Raw genomic sequence first — 18387 nt, 5'->3', positions numbered from 1 at the left:
CAGGCTTCAGAAGGAACCCACACCTTGAACTTGGACTTCTAGCCTTCAGAATGGTGAGACAATAACTTTCTGCTGTTTAAGACAAACAAAGGAAAAATATACGTCTCAACTTTGACTTTGTATAGCTATGGTACGAAACATCGCCCCTGTATTACTTGTATGGTCCTGGCAACTGTATGTTTGAGTCATAATTTAAAGTTGACCAGGTCTCTAGCACCTGTCAGAAACTAGCATACATCATGCCCAGAAGAACACACTCACAGCCTGGTTTCAAAGTATTCCTGCAGCTAGAGCTGCAGAGCACAGAATTAGAAATTATAAAATACATAGGAAAGCAAAGTACTGTGAACAAAAGTCAAGAGAAATCCCATAAAAAAATATTTTTAAAAAAGGCCAACTAAACTGAATCAGATCTATAAAGACTTTAGATACTGGAATTATGAGATCCATTTTTTAAAGTTCTATACAATTCATTTATAATAATAAAGAGAAGACTGAAAACATGAGTAATGAGTAAGAGACTATAAAAGTCGGCCAGAAATATTTTTAACACATTTAGAAATAAAAATTTTATAATTAATAAATTTTAAACTCAATATACATGTAAAACAGCAATTTAGACACAGCTGAAGCAAGAATTAGTGACCTGTGGGATAGGTCTGAAGAAATTACTCAGAAAAGGGCATAGGGAAACAAAGAAATGTGAAATATTAAAAAATGAAGTTAAGAGACATAGAAGACAGAATAAGACAGTCCAACATACATTTCCTCAAAGTTTTAGGAAAAAAAATAAAAGGGAATAGGGTAGACATAATATTCAAAGGCAACATGCTAAGAATTTACCAAAATTAATAACGGACATGAACCATTCAATTCAGAAAGACCAAAAAAATCCCAAGGAGAGTGAATTAAAAAAAAAAAAAAAAACCCATACTTATACACATAATGATATCACAGATTAAAGACAAAGAGAAATTGTCAAAGCAGTCAGAGAAAAAGGAAACAGCAACTAAACTAAACTAGCAAAAGTAACTGCCTCACAGAATTAGAAGCCAGATGACAATGAAACAAAATCCTCAAGGGCTGAGAGAAACTATCTCACATCTTAGAGGTGAATAACCAGGAAAACTCTCTATCAAGACATTTTCAGCTTAACGGTGGTTAAACCAACAGAAGACCCACAGTAACGGAGCTTCTAAATAAGGATACCCTTCGAGAAGAAGGGTTATTATCTCAGCAAGAAGATCTGAGAATAGAGAATAAATCATAAACATATGGCCAGATGTGGTGTATCACACCTGTAATCCCAGTACTTTGGGAGGCTGAGGCAGGTGGATCACCTGAGTCAGGAGTTCGAGATCAGCGTGGCCAACATGGTGAAACTCCATCTCTACCAAAAATAAAAAATTAGCTGGGTGTGGTGGCATGCACCTGTAGTCCCAGCTACTTGGAGGCTGAGGCAGGAGAATTGCTTGAGCTGGGAGGCAGAGGTTGCAGTGAGCCAAGATTGCACCATTGCACTCCAGCCTGGGCAACACAGCGAGACTCTGTCTCAAAAAAAAAAAAAAAAAGATAAACATACGGTTAAATCTAAACAAATATCGATGGTATAAATGAACAGTGATACTGCTATGTAATTTGTGAGTTTACAAAAGACATTATTACATGGAATTAAAATAGTTATGCATAGAAGCTATAAGAGGGACAGCCAGAGGTATTATCGACTCACTAGCAGAGCCAGAGATCAAGAGTTAAGACAAAATTCTGTAAATAGATTTTTGTTTCTGTATACCAAAATTTGTAAATAATATTTAGTGCTCTAGATAAAATATTTCTAGCTGGTTCTCCTAGCATTTGAAAGTCACCAACTTAAACCATATATAAAATGCTTAAAGGGTCATATTTCTTTCTCCATCATATGAACTTTTAAAATGAATAAACAATATAAGAAGGATTTTTTCGTCAATATTTTAAGCTGTTTCACAGCAATACCATAAGGCATGTTGTCTTCCACACACCCCAGCTCTAGGATTCCTTGCCTAAGCGCTTGTATCACTTACCTGTCACATCCTGAGCACAGGTGAAAGAAAACATGATACTTATTATGACCACAGTGACCACAGTAAAATGGCAGCCGTTCTTTTCTACAGCAAAGGCTTACAAGTTATAAATGTAAGAAGTAATAACATCACAGTTCTGCCAAATCAGGTGCCGCAGAATTCTGAACGTTTTCCTAAGGATAAATCATTTTATGTGTCTGTTTTAAAACTGCTATGTTATCGTTTGTTTTGAAATATTAGATCTGAACAAGGAGCAAGTTCTCTTTTAAAACAAATCACAAACGCATTTGGAAGTGAACTGGAAGACTGCAAGAGATAAAATAACGAAGAAAAGCAATGTTTAGTGGCGAATTTATGAACCTGGGTATCTGATGCAAGCTAGAATTAAATCAACTCTGCCTTCTAAGGACAGGGAATGGGGAAGGCAAAGTGGCCATGGGGACAAAAAAAATTCTCCTGACTAGAAAATGACGGGGACAAAAACTTCGTATTAAGAAATGGAAGGTGTGCCAAGCCGGGATGCGTTTTTTCTTTCTTTCTCTCTACCAAGCCCCAGGAGGGACAAAGCAGCTGCAGTGCCAAGGGGAATCACTTCTGCAGTTAACTCAGGAGGAAACTAGAAAACCCAGGCGAGTCTCTCACAGCATAAAAGGCATCAGGGACTCTAATTTCAAGCCCTGGAGATCAATTTTCAAGCTCTAAAGCGTAGGTTCACAAAAGAGGGAAAGCGTCTCTCTTGGATGACAGAGAAAGGAAAGGGCTTGGGGTGAGATGGGTGCTTCTCAGACTGTGACGCCCGCCTGAATGACGCCGGACCCTGGACTCCTGCACCGCTCCCAGCTGACGCGTCCCTGCCACCCACTCCAAGTAGCCAGCGTTGAGGCCTTTTCTGCATTTAGGCAGCAAATCCTTGTTCACTGGGACCCTACCATGCACCTGCACCTGGCCCTGGCCAGCTTCTGGCCATGCTGGACGTCACAGCAGGGAACCACGTAGCATTCTCACTGCCAGGTCACACCAATTCCATGATGACACATTAGTGAGGAAGAGGCCCAGCTGTCTCCAAAACTTGTCTGTTTCAGACTCTCACAAGCAAGACCAAGTACTGCCCTTATAAAATTTTTTAAGTCATGTTTTTCTATCTGGAAATCTTCCTGAACTATAGGAGTTAATCATGGAATCATGTATTTTTCTAGATTAATGGATCCTTTAGGACCTAGGTCAATCCCTCATGGTGCAAATAAGGCTCAAAATAGCACCCGGAAGAGCCAGCACAGAAAGAGCCAGGTTCTGCATTTCTAGCGGCTGAGGGCTCTTCATACCACACCGAGTTTTGTCAAATCAGGCCACCAAATCAAAGTTGCTGGTGAGGAAATTTAGTTGAAAAACATACTAGGGCCAGGCACAGTGGCTCACGCCTGTAATCCCAGCACTTTGGGAGGCCGAGGCAGGAGGATCACCTGAGGTTGGGAGTTCCAGACCAGCCTGACCAACATGGAGAAACACCATCACTACTAAAAATACAAAATTAGCCAGGCATGGTGGCGCATGCCAGGAGTCCCAGCTACTTGGGAGGCTGAGGCAGAAGAACGGCTTGAACCTGGGCGGTGGAAGATGCAGTGAGCCGAGATGGTGTATTGCACTCCAGCCTGGGCAACAAGAGCAAAACTCTGTCTCAAAAAAAAACCAAAACCAAACAAACAAACAAAACATGCTAAATAGCCAGGTGCTAGTAGCTCACCCCTATAATCCAAGTACTTTGGGAGGCCGAGGTGGGCAAATGGATTGAGCCCCAGAGCTGGCCAGCCTGGGCAACACAGTGCAACCCCATCTCCACAAAAAATCAAAAATTAGCCGAGCATGGTGGTGAGCACCTGTGGTTCTAGCTACTTGAGAGGCTGAGGTGGGAGGATTGCTTGAGCCCAGGAGGTGGAGGCCACAGTGAGCTGAGACTGTGCCACTGCAGTCCAGCCTGGTGAACAAAGCCAGACCCTGTCTCAAAAAAATAAAAAATAAAAAACCTAAACTATGTTAGAGTACAACTGAGTTGAAAGCACTTGCTAAATTCTGTTACTAAAACTTACGGGCAGGCACATGCTTTGGACTCCGAGGCCCCGCAGTCCACCTGGGGACAGCTCATAGCTGCCGGCACAGATGCTGGGAAAACACCACCTCCCCTGAGGGCTGGCCTGGGAGGCCCAAGGGACAGCAGTGTCAAGCATCACTAAAGAGCTTTCATCCAGACAGAAACATTATTTTTGCTTCTTTGCTAAACTGTGGAGTTTCTAAAACATGAGTCATCTCAACTCTCTGTGGATGTGAAATCAAAAAAACAAGGGCTCCTGGCCCCCAGGATTTCTAAGAGTTTATAAACAAAAGCAGTTGATCATTAAACCACCCCCCAATTTCACAAATCTCCAGCAAATTTTTCTTTTTTTTTTTTTTTGAGATCGGTTTTGTTGTGTAACCCAGGCTGGAGTACACTGGTGCAATCTCGGCTCACTGCAACCTCTGCCTCTTGGGTTCAAGCGATTCATGCCTCAGCCTCCAGAGTGGCTGGGATTACAGGCATCCACCACCACACTCAGCTAATTTTTGTATTTTCAGTAGAGATGGGGTTTCACCATGTTGGCCAGGCTGGCCTCAAACTCCCAAGCTCAAGTGATCTGTCTGCCTTGGCCTCCTAAAGTGCTGGGATTACAGGGGTGAGCCACCACGCCTCGCCAACTTCTTCTTCTCCTAGTTCTCAGGTTGTCCTAGGCAGATTTTTAGTGCCGTTACTAAAACCATCCTTTCCCCTTCCCCACCTTCTAGTTTTCTTCCTGGTTTAGAAAAAAGTGCCTTCGCCATGTTTCTCCAAAGCCGAACGTACACCAATACCTTCTACCAGGTTACCTACTTCGCCAACTGGTACTGGTTTTATTACCAAATATTAAGGAGATAATATTATTTATAAATATATATATATAAGTTATGTAAATCATACAAAGAACACTTGAGTACCCATCACCCAGTTTAAGAAGAAGAATATTACCCTCACCAGCGATGTTCGCAGTGTAACCCTTCCCAACTCCCTTCCTTCCCACTGAGGTAGCCACTATTTTAAATTACGCATTTCTCAAATCCGTGCTATTCTTTATAGTCTGACCACATATATGTGGCCCTAAATAATAGATTCTTTAGCTTTGCTTGTTCTCAAACTTTATCAAAATGAAATCACATTGCGCACATTCTACTGCAACTTATTTCACTCCGTATTGCTTTTTAAATTCATCTATGTCTTTTTTTGTGCACAGCTATAATTTTTTCATTTTCACTTCAACGTGAATTCCACCATAAGAACAGACCAAAATTTATCGTCTATAGTGGATGGAGGTTGGACTACTGCCAATTTTTGTTATTACAAACATTTCTGATACGAACTTTCCTCACATATTTAAAGTATGTGTTATGTACATGTGTGCGCATGTACATATGTGTGTGTGTAAGAATGCAATTACAGGATCAGAGGATATGTTTGCCTGTAACTTATTAAATAATACCAAATAATTTCTCAAAGTCGTTGAACCAGTCTATGCTCCCATGAGCAAAATATGAGAGCTTGATAGCAGCAAATCCTCACTACGACTTGACAGCCCCAGACTTCCACATTTTTACCAGTCTGGCTGGTGTGAACCTTGTGGTTTTAACTTGCATTTCCCTGATTATAATAGGTTGATCACCTTGTCAATATCTGCTGGCCACTTATGTTGCCTCTGCTATTGTCTTTTCAATTCTACTGCCCATTTTTCTTCTGGACTGTCTGTCTTCCTCTTTCCGATTTCAAGGCATTTTTTTCTTTTTTTTTTGAGATGGAGTCTCACTCTGTCACCCAGGCTGGAGTGCAGTGGCGCGATCTCAGCAACCTCCGCCTCCCGGGTTTAAGCAATTCTCCTATCTCAGCCTCCTGAGTAGCTGGGATTACAGATATGTGCCATCACGCCCAGCTAATTTTTGTATTTTTAGTAGAGATAGGGTTTCAGCATGTTGGCCAGGCTGGTCTCGAACTCCTGATCCACCCAACTCAGCCTCCCATAATGCCAGGATTATAGGCGTGAGCCACCACGCTCGGCCTAAAGGCATTCTTGACATATAAATATACCTTTGAGATTTGCAGATTTGGTCCTAGACCAACTTAATAAAGCGAATATCACAATAAAGCAAGTCAAACAGATTTTTTGGTTTCCCAGTGCATATAAAAATTATATTTATACTATACCGTAGTCTATTAAGTACACAATAGCATTATGTCTAAAATATTTATATATATATGTATATATATATATACACACACACTTTAACTAAAAATACTTCATTGCTAAAAATGCTAACAATTATCTGCTTTTTTTTCCTTTCCAGCCCTGGCCCCAGAGCCTATGGCTGCTGGGATGTTGATGTCTATCAAGAACTGGATTGCCATTTATGAACTCCTTTTTAAGGAGTGGAGTCATAGTGGCCAAGAAGGACGTCCACATGCCTAAGCACCCGCAGCTGGCAGACAAGAATGTGCCCAACCTTCATGTCATGAAGGCCATGCAGTCTCTCAAGTCCTGAAGTTACATGAAGGAACTGTTTGCCTGGAGACGTTTCTACTGGTATCTTACCAATGAGGGTATCCAGTATCTCTGTGATGACCTTCATCTGCCCCCGGAGACTGTGCCTGCCACCCTACACTGCAGCCGTCCAGAGACTGGCAGGCCTCAGCCTAAAGGTCTGGAGGGTGAGTGACCTGCAAGACTCACAAGAGGGTAAGCCGACAGAGATACCTGCAGACGGAGTGCTGTGCCCCCTGGTGCCAACAAGAAAGCCGAAGCTGGGGCTGGGTCAGCAGCCCAATTCCAGTTTAGAGGTGGATTTGGTCATGGACCTCAGTAAAATTGGAGAGGATTGTTTTGCATTGAATAAACTTACAGCAAAAAACACTTTTAAAAAATGCTAACAATTACCTAAGCCTTCAGCGAGCTGCAATCTTTTTGTTGGTGGAGTATTTTGTCTCAGTGTTGATGGCTACTGGCTGATGAGGGTGGGGGCTGATGAAGGTTAGGGCGGCTATATCTTAAGACAATGAAGTTTGCGTCATCAACTGATGCTTCCTTTCATGAAACACTCTTCTGTAGCCTGTGACGCTGTTTGGTAGCATTAGACCCACAGCAGAACTTCCTTCAAAACTGGAGTCAATCCTCTCCAACTCTGCCAAGTGCTTTATCAGCTAGGCTTATGGGACAGAATACATCCTTTGTTGTCATTTCAATGATGTTCACAGCATCTTTACCAGGACTAGATTCCATCTCAAGAACCCACTTTCTTTGCTCATCCATAAGAAGTGACTCCTCATCTGTTTACACTGGACCATGAGAGTGTAGCAATTCAGTCACATCTTCAGGTTCTAATTCAGGTTCTCCACTCAATCTGCAGCTACTTCCTCCAGCCAAGTCTCCAATTCTTGAAAGGCATCCATGAGGTTTCGAATCAACTTCTTCCAAACTTCTGTTCATGTTGATATTGTGGCCTTCCCTATCACGAATATTCTTAATGGCATCTAGAATGGTAAACCCTTTCCAGAATGTTTTTGATGTACCTTCCTCAGACCCATGAGAGGAATCACTACCTATGGCAGCTAGAGCCTTATGAAATATATTTCTTTTTGTTGTTGTTGTTTTTAAAGACAGCGTCTTGCTCTGTTAGCCAGGCTGGAGTACAGCAGTACAATCATAGCTCACTGCAGCCTTGAACTCCTGGGCTCAAGCAATCCCCCACAGCTCAGCCTCCCAAATAGCTGGAACTATAGGCATGTGCCACGACACCCAGCTAATTTATTTAATCTTTCTTTTGTAGAGACAGGGTCTCACTATGTTGCCCAGGCTAGTCTCAAACTCCTAGCCTTAAGCAATCCTCCTGCCTCAGCCTCCCAAAGTGAGCCACTGCACCCAGCCAGGAAATGTATTTCTTACATAGTAAGACATGAAAGTCAGGTCTTACTTACACCATCCCCAGGTGATTCATGTGCCCATTAAAGTTTAAGAAGCACTAGCCTGAGATTCATTTTAGGGAAATTCACATGGTGATATTAAGTATGCAAATGGATATCCGAGCCTGAGATAAACCTGCAAATGTGAAGAAGAGAAGCCAGGGAGACGGGGAAAACCAGGAACGGGAGGTGACAAGAACACAGAGAATTGGTGAATATTCGGGAAGGGTCGCTGTGCTGAATGACCCTGAAAGATCAAGCACATGCAGGCTGGAGAGGCCCTTCAGGTATGCATGTGTCTCACGGTGGCAGAAGCCAGGCTGACTAGGGAAGGGCAGCTGAGGAAACGGGATCCACGCAGACAACTTGATGAGCAGTTTTGCTGTGTGCGGCAGGGAAGGGAGCAGACACCTGGAGGATCTGGGGAAGTCACTTGGTTCTGAGATGAGAGAGATTCAGGAGCTGGTTAAAGATGTAAGTTTCTAAAAAGGCAAAGCAGCTTATGCAAAATGCTTCCTCTCATCATGAGGAAACATCAGATGGGCCCAGTACCAGGGATGTTCTATAAAATACTCAACTTTCAAAAATGCCAAGGTCATAAAAGGCAAGAAATGACTGAGGAACTGTCATAGGCTTGAGCAGACTGAGGAGCCGTGTCAACTAAACGTGATGTGAAAGTCTGGACTGGGCTCCAGAACAAAAGAGGAAGAACTGGCAGAATGCTGTAAAGTCTGTAGTTTCATGGCTGGATTGAACCAATGCTAACTTCATAACTCCACTATGATCATGTAAGATGTTATTATTAGGGGAAGCTGAATGAGGGTATATGGGAACTCTGTGTATTAATTTTGCAAATTTATGTCTAAAATTCTTGCAAAATAGGCCAACGAGGTGGCTCATTATAGGCTCATGCCTACAATCTCAGCACTTTGGGAGGCCAGGACAGGCAGATCACCTGAGGTGAGGAGTTCAAGACCAGCCTGGCCAACATGGCAAAACTCCATCTCCACTGAAAATACATAAATTAGCCAGGCATGGCTGTACACACCTGTAATCCCAGCTACTTGGGAGGCTGAGGCAGGAAAATGGCTTGAACCCAGGAGGCAGAGGTTGCAGTGAGCCAAGATCGCACCACTGCACTCCAGCCTGGGCAACAGAATAAGACTCCGTCTCAAAAATAATAATAATAAAATAAATAAAATAAAATTCTTGCAAAATAAAAACAAACAAAACTCAGGTTCTCATTCATCAGGCTGGGCACGGGACTCAGAAAGTAATGTATAGGTTTTTGTTATTGTGGTTGTTCTTACTGGTGTTTTGGAACCTACGAGTGGAACAAAGGTTGACTCAAATGACATCAAAAGGGTGAGAGCACTGCCGATGGAGCAATGCAGAGGACAGGATGGCACCGAAGATGCAAGGACCAGCGAGGAGCCCTGAGGGTTGAGAAGGAAGGGAGAGAGGGAGGGAAGGAGGGAGGGAGGGAGGGAAGGAGCAAACCCAGAGAAGAAGTGGCCTTTGATCCTCCACAAGACAGTGTCCCTGAAAATTACTACCATGGAGGACAGACTGAGAGAGTGCAGAGACCAGGAAACTTTATAGATTTACTTGTGAGACTGTGGGAATTTGGTTAAAGGGCTCCTCTGGATATAGTATTTCCTACTTAAAAAAAAAAAAAAAAAAAAGTCCAAGTCATCCACTGAAAGTAGGGAGTGGTTGGGGGATGGGGCAGAGCACACCAGGTGAGTGGAGAATTCGTGAAAGACCTGGAGGGGCAGGGGAGAGGGAGCCGTCCACAGAAATGAGATAGGATGGCCGGGCTTTGCCTAAAACTAGAAGACAGGTTTCCTATGTCCTTGGGAGGAAAAACTGCTGTTTGCAGATCAGTGTTTCAGGCTGTAGTTGGATATGGGGACTTAATCTTGCAACACAGAAAATACCAGCCTAGGAGTGAATAAAAAGTAACTGACTGCAGCTCACCCCCCACTGTTTTAAGTTTACAAAGATTATTATTTTTATTATTTTTATTTTTTTTATAAAGACGGGGTTTCACCATTTTGGTCAAGATGGTCTTCAACTCCCGACCTCAGATGATCCGCCAGCCTCTGCCTCCCAGAGTGCTAGGATTACAGGCGTGAACCACCGCACCCGGCCTAGTTCACAAAGATTCTTAAACTTTGTTTTGAAGTCTTCCTTTGACATCCTTTGTTTCTTGACTTTTATTAGGTCACAGACAACATTAAAATGTTTGAATTGCCATATGTAACATCTTTGATTCCTGACTCAAATAAGAGGCACCATGGTGTAATAGAGAGTGCTGGAGACGAGAGCTTGCAGGTCTCGGGCCTCATCCCGGCCCACCTGGAGGAGCCGTTTCACATTCCTGGATCTCCGTCCTCTCATCTGCTTAACAAGATATGCAGTCCCTGATAATTACTACCTGAAAAATGGGTGTTGACGTCTGACTTCCCAAGTGAAAGGGAAATAGGGCCCTGTGCATATGCTATGAGGTTTTCTCTAACCCTCAAACCATAAGAGGTTCCCCAGAAAGAGAAAGAGGAGCCCCAAAATGATGAATGGCCAAGATACCAGCAGTGGGCAGCTTCAGTATTAGCTGGAAAAATACCAGCTCATAAAAAGCATAGCTCCTCAGCACTGGCAAAACACAATCCCATCTAGTGAGGGATAATGGGGCCAAAGTCTCCAGAACATTCCACAGAGAACAGAGCTGGGCGTGTTCTATCTCCAACTTGCTCAGCTCCCCCAGAGAAATCCCTCGTAATTAGTCACCCCTTCCATTTCCTTCTCTAAAGATGGGACACAGATAACAATTAGCGACCTCACCCAAACTTAAAGAGAACTCATGTGTAACTTCAGAAAACAATGACTGCAACCAAACAATACTGAAATACAGATACTGTAAGACTTTAAAAAAATTAAACTATTCTACCTAAAACACCAGTTTAGCCTTCAGGTTGGGGTTTAGGGACTATTTCTGTACATGACATTTGAGGAGCTAAGCATATTAATATGTTGGTTTAATTGAAGGCCAGGTACACAGTATTTATTAGAAGGTGTTCTGTTTTGCTTTGTTTTGCTTTATTCTTTCCTAAATAAAATGCAATCCTCTTTCACCAACCTAGAAAGCAAGATCGTCAGCACTTTGAGTAACCAAAACAAACTCAACTAAGTAACTCAATTCACTAAGAACAAAAGCAAAAAAAAATTCTCTGTCAACCATCTGTTTCTAAAATAATTTAATTTAAAACACAGTCCTGTAACAACAGGGAAAAGGACACCATCAGCTTCCAGATAATCTTCTGTCTCCTATTACGCTCACAGCAGGGGTGGCACACGACATCCCATGACTAAGCATGAGCAGGCACTTTCCCTCCTCCCAACAGCAGAAGCCAGCAGCAATGAACATCCACACCAATGCCCAAGCAGCCAGGAGACACCACCGCCTCCCTGAGGGGTATTAATTCCAACAAACAGTAAACAGCTTATGCTGCAGGCTCAATGCCTTAAATCGGCTCTAAATTATGCTTTTATTTTATATCAAGGGATCAGGAGGCTTAAGGGAGAGAGGGGTCACACCAGCTGGAAGCAGCAGCAAGGGCAAGGGCACCACGTCTGGACAAAGTGGGATGTGTCTGCAGTGGCTGGATTTGGTTGGAGGGAATAATACGAGAAAAGTTGGCCCAAGGCTGTGAGAATGTCGGCAGACAATAGGATGCGATCGGATATTTTGAGCACAGCAGCTTTTTGACCAAAGTTATCCTGCAGAAAAACCAATCTGGGAGAGCAGAAAAAAGCATAAAATAGTGCTCCATCATACACACAGATATGCATGGTTGATGGGGCAAGGAGTGTGATCAGGACAGTGAAGGGAAGAGAAAAGAAGTTCCAAGCCAGAGAGACTGCACTAAGGTAAGATAGATGATAAAAGTCAGCAGCCAATGGGTTGGATGGGGAAGACAACGAAAAGTCACAGGTGATTCTAAGTCACAGTTCCAACTGCCCACTAGGCAATTCCACTTGAGTATTCAACAGGCTCCTAAAAAACTCTGAGCCTCCCTCATCTGCCACTTAATATCTCGTGCCCACAGCCAGGTCCTGCTAGCACTGTTGACCCTCACACGCCCTCCTCCCCACCGCCACCGATTAACTTAGGCCTTACGAAGACCTGCTCAGATCCCATCTTGCACAGCTTCTGTGGGAGACAGGCTTTCCATGACACTGGAGCGCAGGAGGCAGAAGTGTCCTGAGGCCACAGACATCGCCTGCTTCCTCGCTCACTCTGAGTTTGGTTCGGAAACCTGGAGAGGCCACAGCATCCACAAACATCCTTTAAAATGGCTTCTATAGTGCTTCTTGGGTGGTGTCATAAGCCCTATATGCAAAGGGTGGCAGCACTTCCAGCATGACAAGTTCCCACCTTGTCCAAACAATGTCACTAGAGATGTGTGACCCCCCCCCACCCCCCCACACACACCCCAAACACTGGGGCTGTGGGCCAAGGGAAGGTGTGCTGAGAAACCCTGTCCTGTCACCGCTCTGGCCCTGATCAGAGGTGTGTGTTCCTGGCCATGGTAATCAGACAAGCTATGGTCTCTCTCTACCAGCCATAACCCACCATAAGCTCTGCAGTCTCCTCTAGCCTATTCCAATCCATCTCGAGTTTTCTAATATGCAGAGCTGATCAATCCATTCTGTATATATGAAGTTCATCTAAAAGAAAAGAAACAATCGAACTAAGTCATTTATTCTTAAAATCCTCCAGTGGCTCTTAAAAGCCTTCAGAAATCCAAAGCCCTAAGCTGATACACAAAACAGCCTTCAGCTCCCCATTCCTGCCTGTCCCACTAGTATTTCCCTCCCCGACAGCAGCCCATGCCCCAGCCATTCAACGCACGCTCTGACGACCACGCTTTTGCAAAGACTGTTCCCTTTACTGGTACTGGCCTCTCCTCCTTCCCCTAACTCCTGTCATACCCCAGAACCCCCTTTTCCATCTTCCCCAGAACTCTGCATGTGCTTTTCTCGTGACACTGAAGTTGTATTCTTGGTTTCCTCATTACTCACTTGTCCCCCTCACCCCACCCCAGATCATGAGCTACTTGAAGGAAGAGGCTGTGTCTCATCAGCATGCCTCCCATGTCCAACCCAAACACTAACATGTCCATTCATTCATTCAAAGTCCAACAAATACTACCAGCCATGTGAGCTAAGCGCAGGGTATGAAGTGTTAGCCCAGATGGAAAGGTCCCCTGCTCACAACTTTATGGTTGAGAAAAGGAGACAGACAATAATGATGAACTGAGAAGACTGGTAAGGAAATAAGCAAGGTGCTGTGATGGAGAATGACAGACAAGGAAGGTCAGGAAAGGATGAGGAGCTCAGAGAGAGACAGGAAGGCTGCTGCAGGCAGAGGGGGTGGTGAGTGCAGCGGCCTGAAGTGGGAAGGAGATTGACAGATGTGCACATGGCTGGTATGAATGGTGCGGGTCACCAAGGGGAACCTGTCGTTTGAAGTTCAAATGGAAGGTGAGGTGCCAACTCGGGGTGGATGGAAATGTGACTCTAGGGTTTGAGAGGGAAATCTGGGCCAATGATACAGATTGGTGATTATCTGTAGAAAGATGATCATTGGAGTCAAATGATACCATCAAGAAAGGTGAGTTTGACTTCCAAGCCCTTCAGGTTGGAAGGTGCTTCATTTAAGGGTGCTCTGCCACTGTCAGGAGGGGCCAACTTTAACAATCATACTGCTATAGTCTGAATATTTGTGTCACCCTAAAATTCATATGTTGAAACCTAACCCTGAGGTGTTGGTATTAAGACACAGGGCCTATCAGGCGCAGGGGTTCACACCTATAATCCCAGCCTTTTAGGAGGCCGAGGTGGGCAGGTCACCTGAGGTTGAGAGTTCAAGACCAGCCTGACCAACATGGAGAAACCCTGTCTCTACTAAAAATACAAAATTAGCTGGGTGTGGTGGCGGGTGCCCTGTAATCCCAGCTACTGAGGAGGTTGAGGCAGGAGAATCACTTGAACCCAGGAGGTGGAGGTTGCGGTAAGCCAAGATCCCGCCATTGCATTCCAGCCTGGGCAACAAGAGCAAAACTCTGTCTCAAAAAAGAAAAAAAAAAGAGGTAGGGGCCTTTGGGAGGTGATTAGGTCATGAGGGCCCCTAATCATGAAAAGGATTAGTGTTCTTATTAAAAAGGCCCGAGAGAGTTTGTTTGACCCTTCTGCCATATGAGGACACACAGGAGGCGCTGTCTATGAGGAACAAGCCCTCATCAGAAACCGAGCCTGCTATATATGATCTTGATCTTGGACTTCTCAGCATCCAGAACTGTGAGTGATAAATTTCTATTGTCTATAAATGGCCCAGTCCAAGGTATTTTGTTATAGCAGCACAAACAGACTAAGAGACATACCACACTGAGTACCAGTTACAGAAGTCTATTCTGTAATCCAATTCAGTCAAGCACACATATTATTCATTCTCATCCTTCCTTAATTTATTTCCATTCACTGGCAATCTTTCCCAAACCCCCTGTTCTGCCTGCTTATTGGTATGAAGAGCCTACTGATTAGCAATTATCCATAGCATTAACTCTCTAAGTGTCTATAATTATGACTTCTCTTGGTTTATTTGAGGGCTCTGTGGGACTCCATGATAAGGAATGACATGAAGTTAATGTAAATACGAATTTGACGAGAAACTAACCAGATCGAATCTATAGATAAGCCATAAGGCAATTTTCTAAAGCTGCGGTCCCTTCCACATAGAGTTCTATGCTTGTTTTTGCTATTGCAATAAAATGTTTAAATGCTGCGAAACAACCCAATTTTGGCATTTTAAACTTTTTATTATAGGCCGGGCACAGTGGTTCATGCCTGTAATCCCAGCACTTTGGGAGACCGAGATGGGCGGATCACCTGAGGACAAGAGTTTGAGACCAGACTGGCCAACATGGCAAAACCCTGTGTCTACTAAAAACGCAAAAATTAGCTGGGCGTGGTGCCACACACCTATAATTCCAGCTATTCTGGAGGCTAAGGCAGGAGAATAGCTTGAACCTGGGAGGCAGAGGCTGCAGTGAGCTGAGATCTCAGCCACTGTACTCCAACGTGGATGACAGAGTGAGACCCTCTCTCAAAAAAAAAATTAAACTTTTTATTATAAAATTTTCAGACATACACAAAAGTTGAAAGACTAGAACCCATTACTCAGCTTCAACCTGAAAAACTTTATTTTTAAAACACAAATACAGCACATCCTAGACATCATTCATTTCTGTAAATACTTTAGCATCTCTGATAAGGATTTTTCAAAAATCATAACCACAATATAATTATCACACCCAACAAAGTTCAAAATAATTCCTAATATCATCTAATTATACATTTCAAACTTGGTTTTCAAACTTGGTTTTCCTTGGTGGCCTTTGGGAGGTGAATAGGTCATGAGGACCCCACCCTCATGAATAGCATTACTGTCCTTATAAAAAAAGGCCCGACAGGCCGGGCGCGGTGGCTCAAGCCTGTAATCCCAGCACTGTGGGAGGCCGAGGTGGGTGGATCACAAGGTCAAGAGATCAAGACCATTCTGGTCAACATGGTGAAACCCCGTCTCTACTAAAAATACAAAAAATTAGCTGGGCATGGTGGTGTGTGCCTGTAATCCCGGCTACTCGGGAGGCTGAGGCAGGAGAATTACCTGAACCCAGGAGGCGGAGGTTTCGGTGAGCCGAGATTGTGCCATTGCACTCCAGCCTGGGCAACAAGAGCGAAACTCCATCTCAAAAAAAAAAAAAAAAAAAGCCCAACAGAGCTTGTTATTGTGCAAAAATATTTTTGTATAACAGTACAATTGCTTTCTTCTAACCAGAATCCAAACGAGGTACATACATTGCTTTGGTTCATGTGTCTCTTAGGTCTCTTTAACTTTATAACAGTTTTCTTCTCTTTTTTTCTCCCTTTTTTAAGCTCTCACTATTTACTTGTTAAACAGAGGTCATTTGTCCCTGTAGACAAATTTTTGTATTTGGCTGACTATATTCTCACGGTGTCATTTAATATGTTCTTCCCCCAAATTTCTGATAAACTGGTAGTTAGATCCAGAGGCTTCATTAGGTTCAGATTCAATGTTTTTGGCAAGAATACTCTCTAGGGGGTCCTCTGTAATTCCACTGTATCACAGCAGGAGGTGCCTGATTTCTCAATGTCCTATTCTGAGTGATACTAAAATTTGTCAAGGGCTTAAGAGGTGACAGCCCTCTCCATCCATTACAAGGCTCCTCATCAACTCTTCACATAATGACTAAGCAGTCACTGATCAACACTGCCTCCATCCGTTATTTCATTAGGGAGGTTGGGTTTTTTAAGTCTGCATTAATAAAAGATGTTCTAGCCCGGCATAGTGGCTCACGCTTATAATCCTATCACTCTGGCAGGCCCAGGCAGGAGGACTGCTTGAAGCCTGTGGTTTGAGACCAGCCTAGGCAACATAGTGAGGCCCCATTTCTATATAAAAAAAGTTTCCTTTAAAAAAATAATTTAAAAAGATATTCCAACACTGGAATTATAGAAAGAATAGTAATTTGGAGTCTGGAACAATAATTTTATTTGTTTTGTAAGAACATTTAATAAGTCATCTGATGAGGAATTCAATACAAAGATGCTGATTTCTGTACTGTTCTTTAAAAATATTACACACACATCACTGACCCTGTGAATGAATTAAAGTCCCCCTCCCCCTCCAAAGGTCACAGCTCCATAAAGATAGTAAGTAAAGAATAAGGCAGATCTTGGAAATTATGACACCTATAAAGGAGGGAAGGAGGAAATAGCAATGTCAGAATATCTCCAAAGCAGTGCATTTATTACAGCACCTTTCCAAAAAACAGATTAAAGAAGTACTGAAATAACCTAAAGACACGATGGTTACAAGTTTCAAATTCCTCTTCTTCCTAGAGTTTCTACAAAACAGCAAAAAAGAATCTGAATCCTTTTCTCCCCATCCCCTACTCAGAGAAGTGTTAATAAACAGTAAAATACATGCGTAAACAGAAGACTCCTCCTCCCTTCAAAAACAGAGGCCAGTTAATGCCTTCCGCATAATCACTTAATGACCCTGAGAAATCCTCTATTAATAGCCAAGCTGCACAGGTACCTACAGTTCCCCCTGGGTTAAAGAACTTCCACTCAGGAGAGCAATTAGCACTCTGCTGAACTGAACTGCCCAACCTGCTGCAAGAAGGTAAGGAAGGGAAGCAGGAGATAACCTTCAGGGACCAGTAAGATAAGGGAGCCTAAACTCTTCTAAAGAGGAAATAAGGAAATGTTAAACACATTGTAATGAATGCCACTGAACTATAAGCTTAAAAGTGATTCAAATGGTAAATTTCGCGTTATGTATATTTGACCACATTAAAAGTCATGATGCTCAATTTTTATAGGCTCGAGTGACCAACAGCCATCCTCTGCCAGGTGCTATGCTCCATTATCCTTCTCACTTCATTGGTGAAGAACCCGAGGCTCCAAAAGATTAAGTAACTTGTTTAAGTCCCACAACTGGTAAGTGACGGGCCCAGGATTCAAACCCAGATCCATCCGCTGCCAAACCCCATTGCTCTGGGCACAGCACCACATTGCCTCTCTGAAGAGGTGTACTGAGAGTTTGCAAAAGAAGTTTCCAGAATATCATTCTTGAGCAGCTCTATACAAAAATTTTCATAATTGAAGGCAAACGAGAATTCTATTAAAAACTGCTTCCCAATTTGAAAACTCTACTCACTGCATCTCAACACAAGCCCATCAACTTCAGGAGGTTTAAACAACACGTAAAAGAGCAATACGGTGAAAACAGTATCTCAGATGCTAAAGCCAGAGACGTATGAGGCTAGCTCCTGCCATCAGCTCTGCACCATTGCAGGGGGATGGATGCTGCCAGAGGAAAACCTGGAACCTGGTTCCGGTGGCTGAGGCTCACGAGGAGACCCAAAGAGCAGAGGTATGAAAAGCTGGGAACTGTCCCAGCCACCAGCTTTCTCGGGCACTGCAATAGTGAAACAGCGCTCCCTTACCTGCAAAAGTAATTTGGAGGTTGGTCCAGAGGCAACAAAACTCAAGCAAGAAACACAATGGACCAAACACCTGCCTGCTGCCCCCAGCAACCTCCTAAGGGCCGCCTGGGCCTCAAACAACAGATGAGCAACCAACGTATATCACTGCAGACGGTCTGTCCTCCTCCAGAGGAAGCTGAGGCAGCTTGCTAGACCCACAAGGAAGAGGCAGAGAAATAAT

The 18387-nt window shown here is 43.5% G+C and overlaps 1 protein-coding gene and 1 pseudogene across 2 annotated transcripts in view; one reads left to right on the top strand and one right to left on the bottom strand.

Moving 5' to 3' along the window:
- KIAA1549 (KIAA1549 ortholog) overlaps positions 1–18387 on the bottom strand; it is a 150489-nt gene that overhangs the window by 90157 nt on the left and 41945 nt on the right. The window lies entirely within an intron of this gene.
- LOC116550097 lies at positions 6437–7319 on the top strand (annotated as a pseudogene).

The sequence above is a fragment of the Sapajus apella genome, unplaced genomic scaffold, assembly GCF_009761245.1.
Source record: "Sapajus apella isolate SASKATOON/1434 unplaced genomic scaffold, GSC_monkey_1.0 scaffold7, whole genome shotgun sequence".
NCBI lineage: Eukaryota > Metazoa > Chordata > Mammalia > Primates > Cebidae > Sapajus > Sapajus apella.
Note: the sequence above shows the minus strand (reverse complement) of the source record. Positions and strands in the feature narration are given on the sequence as shown.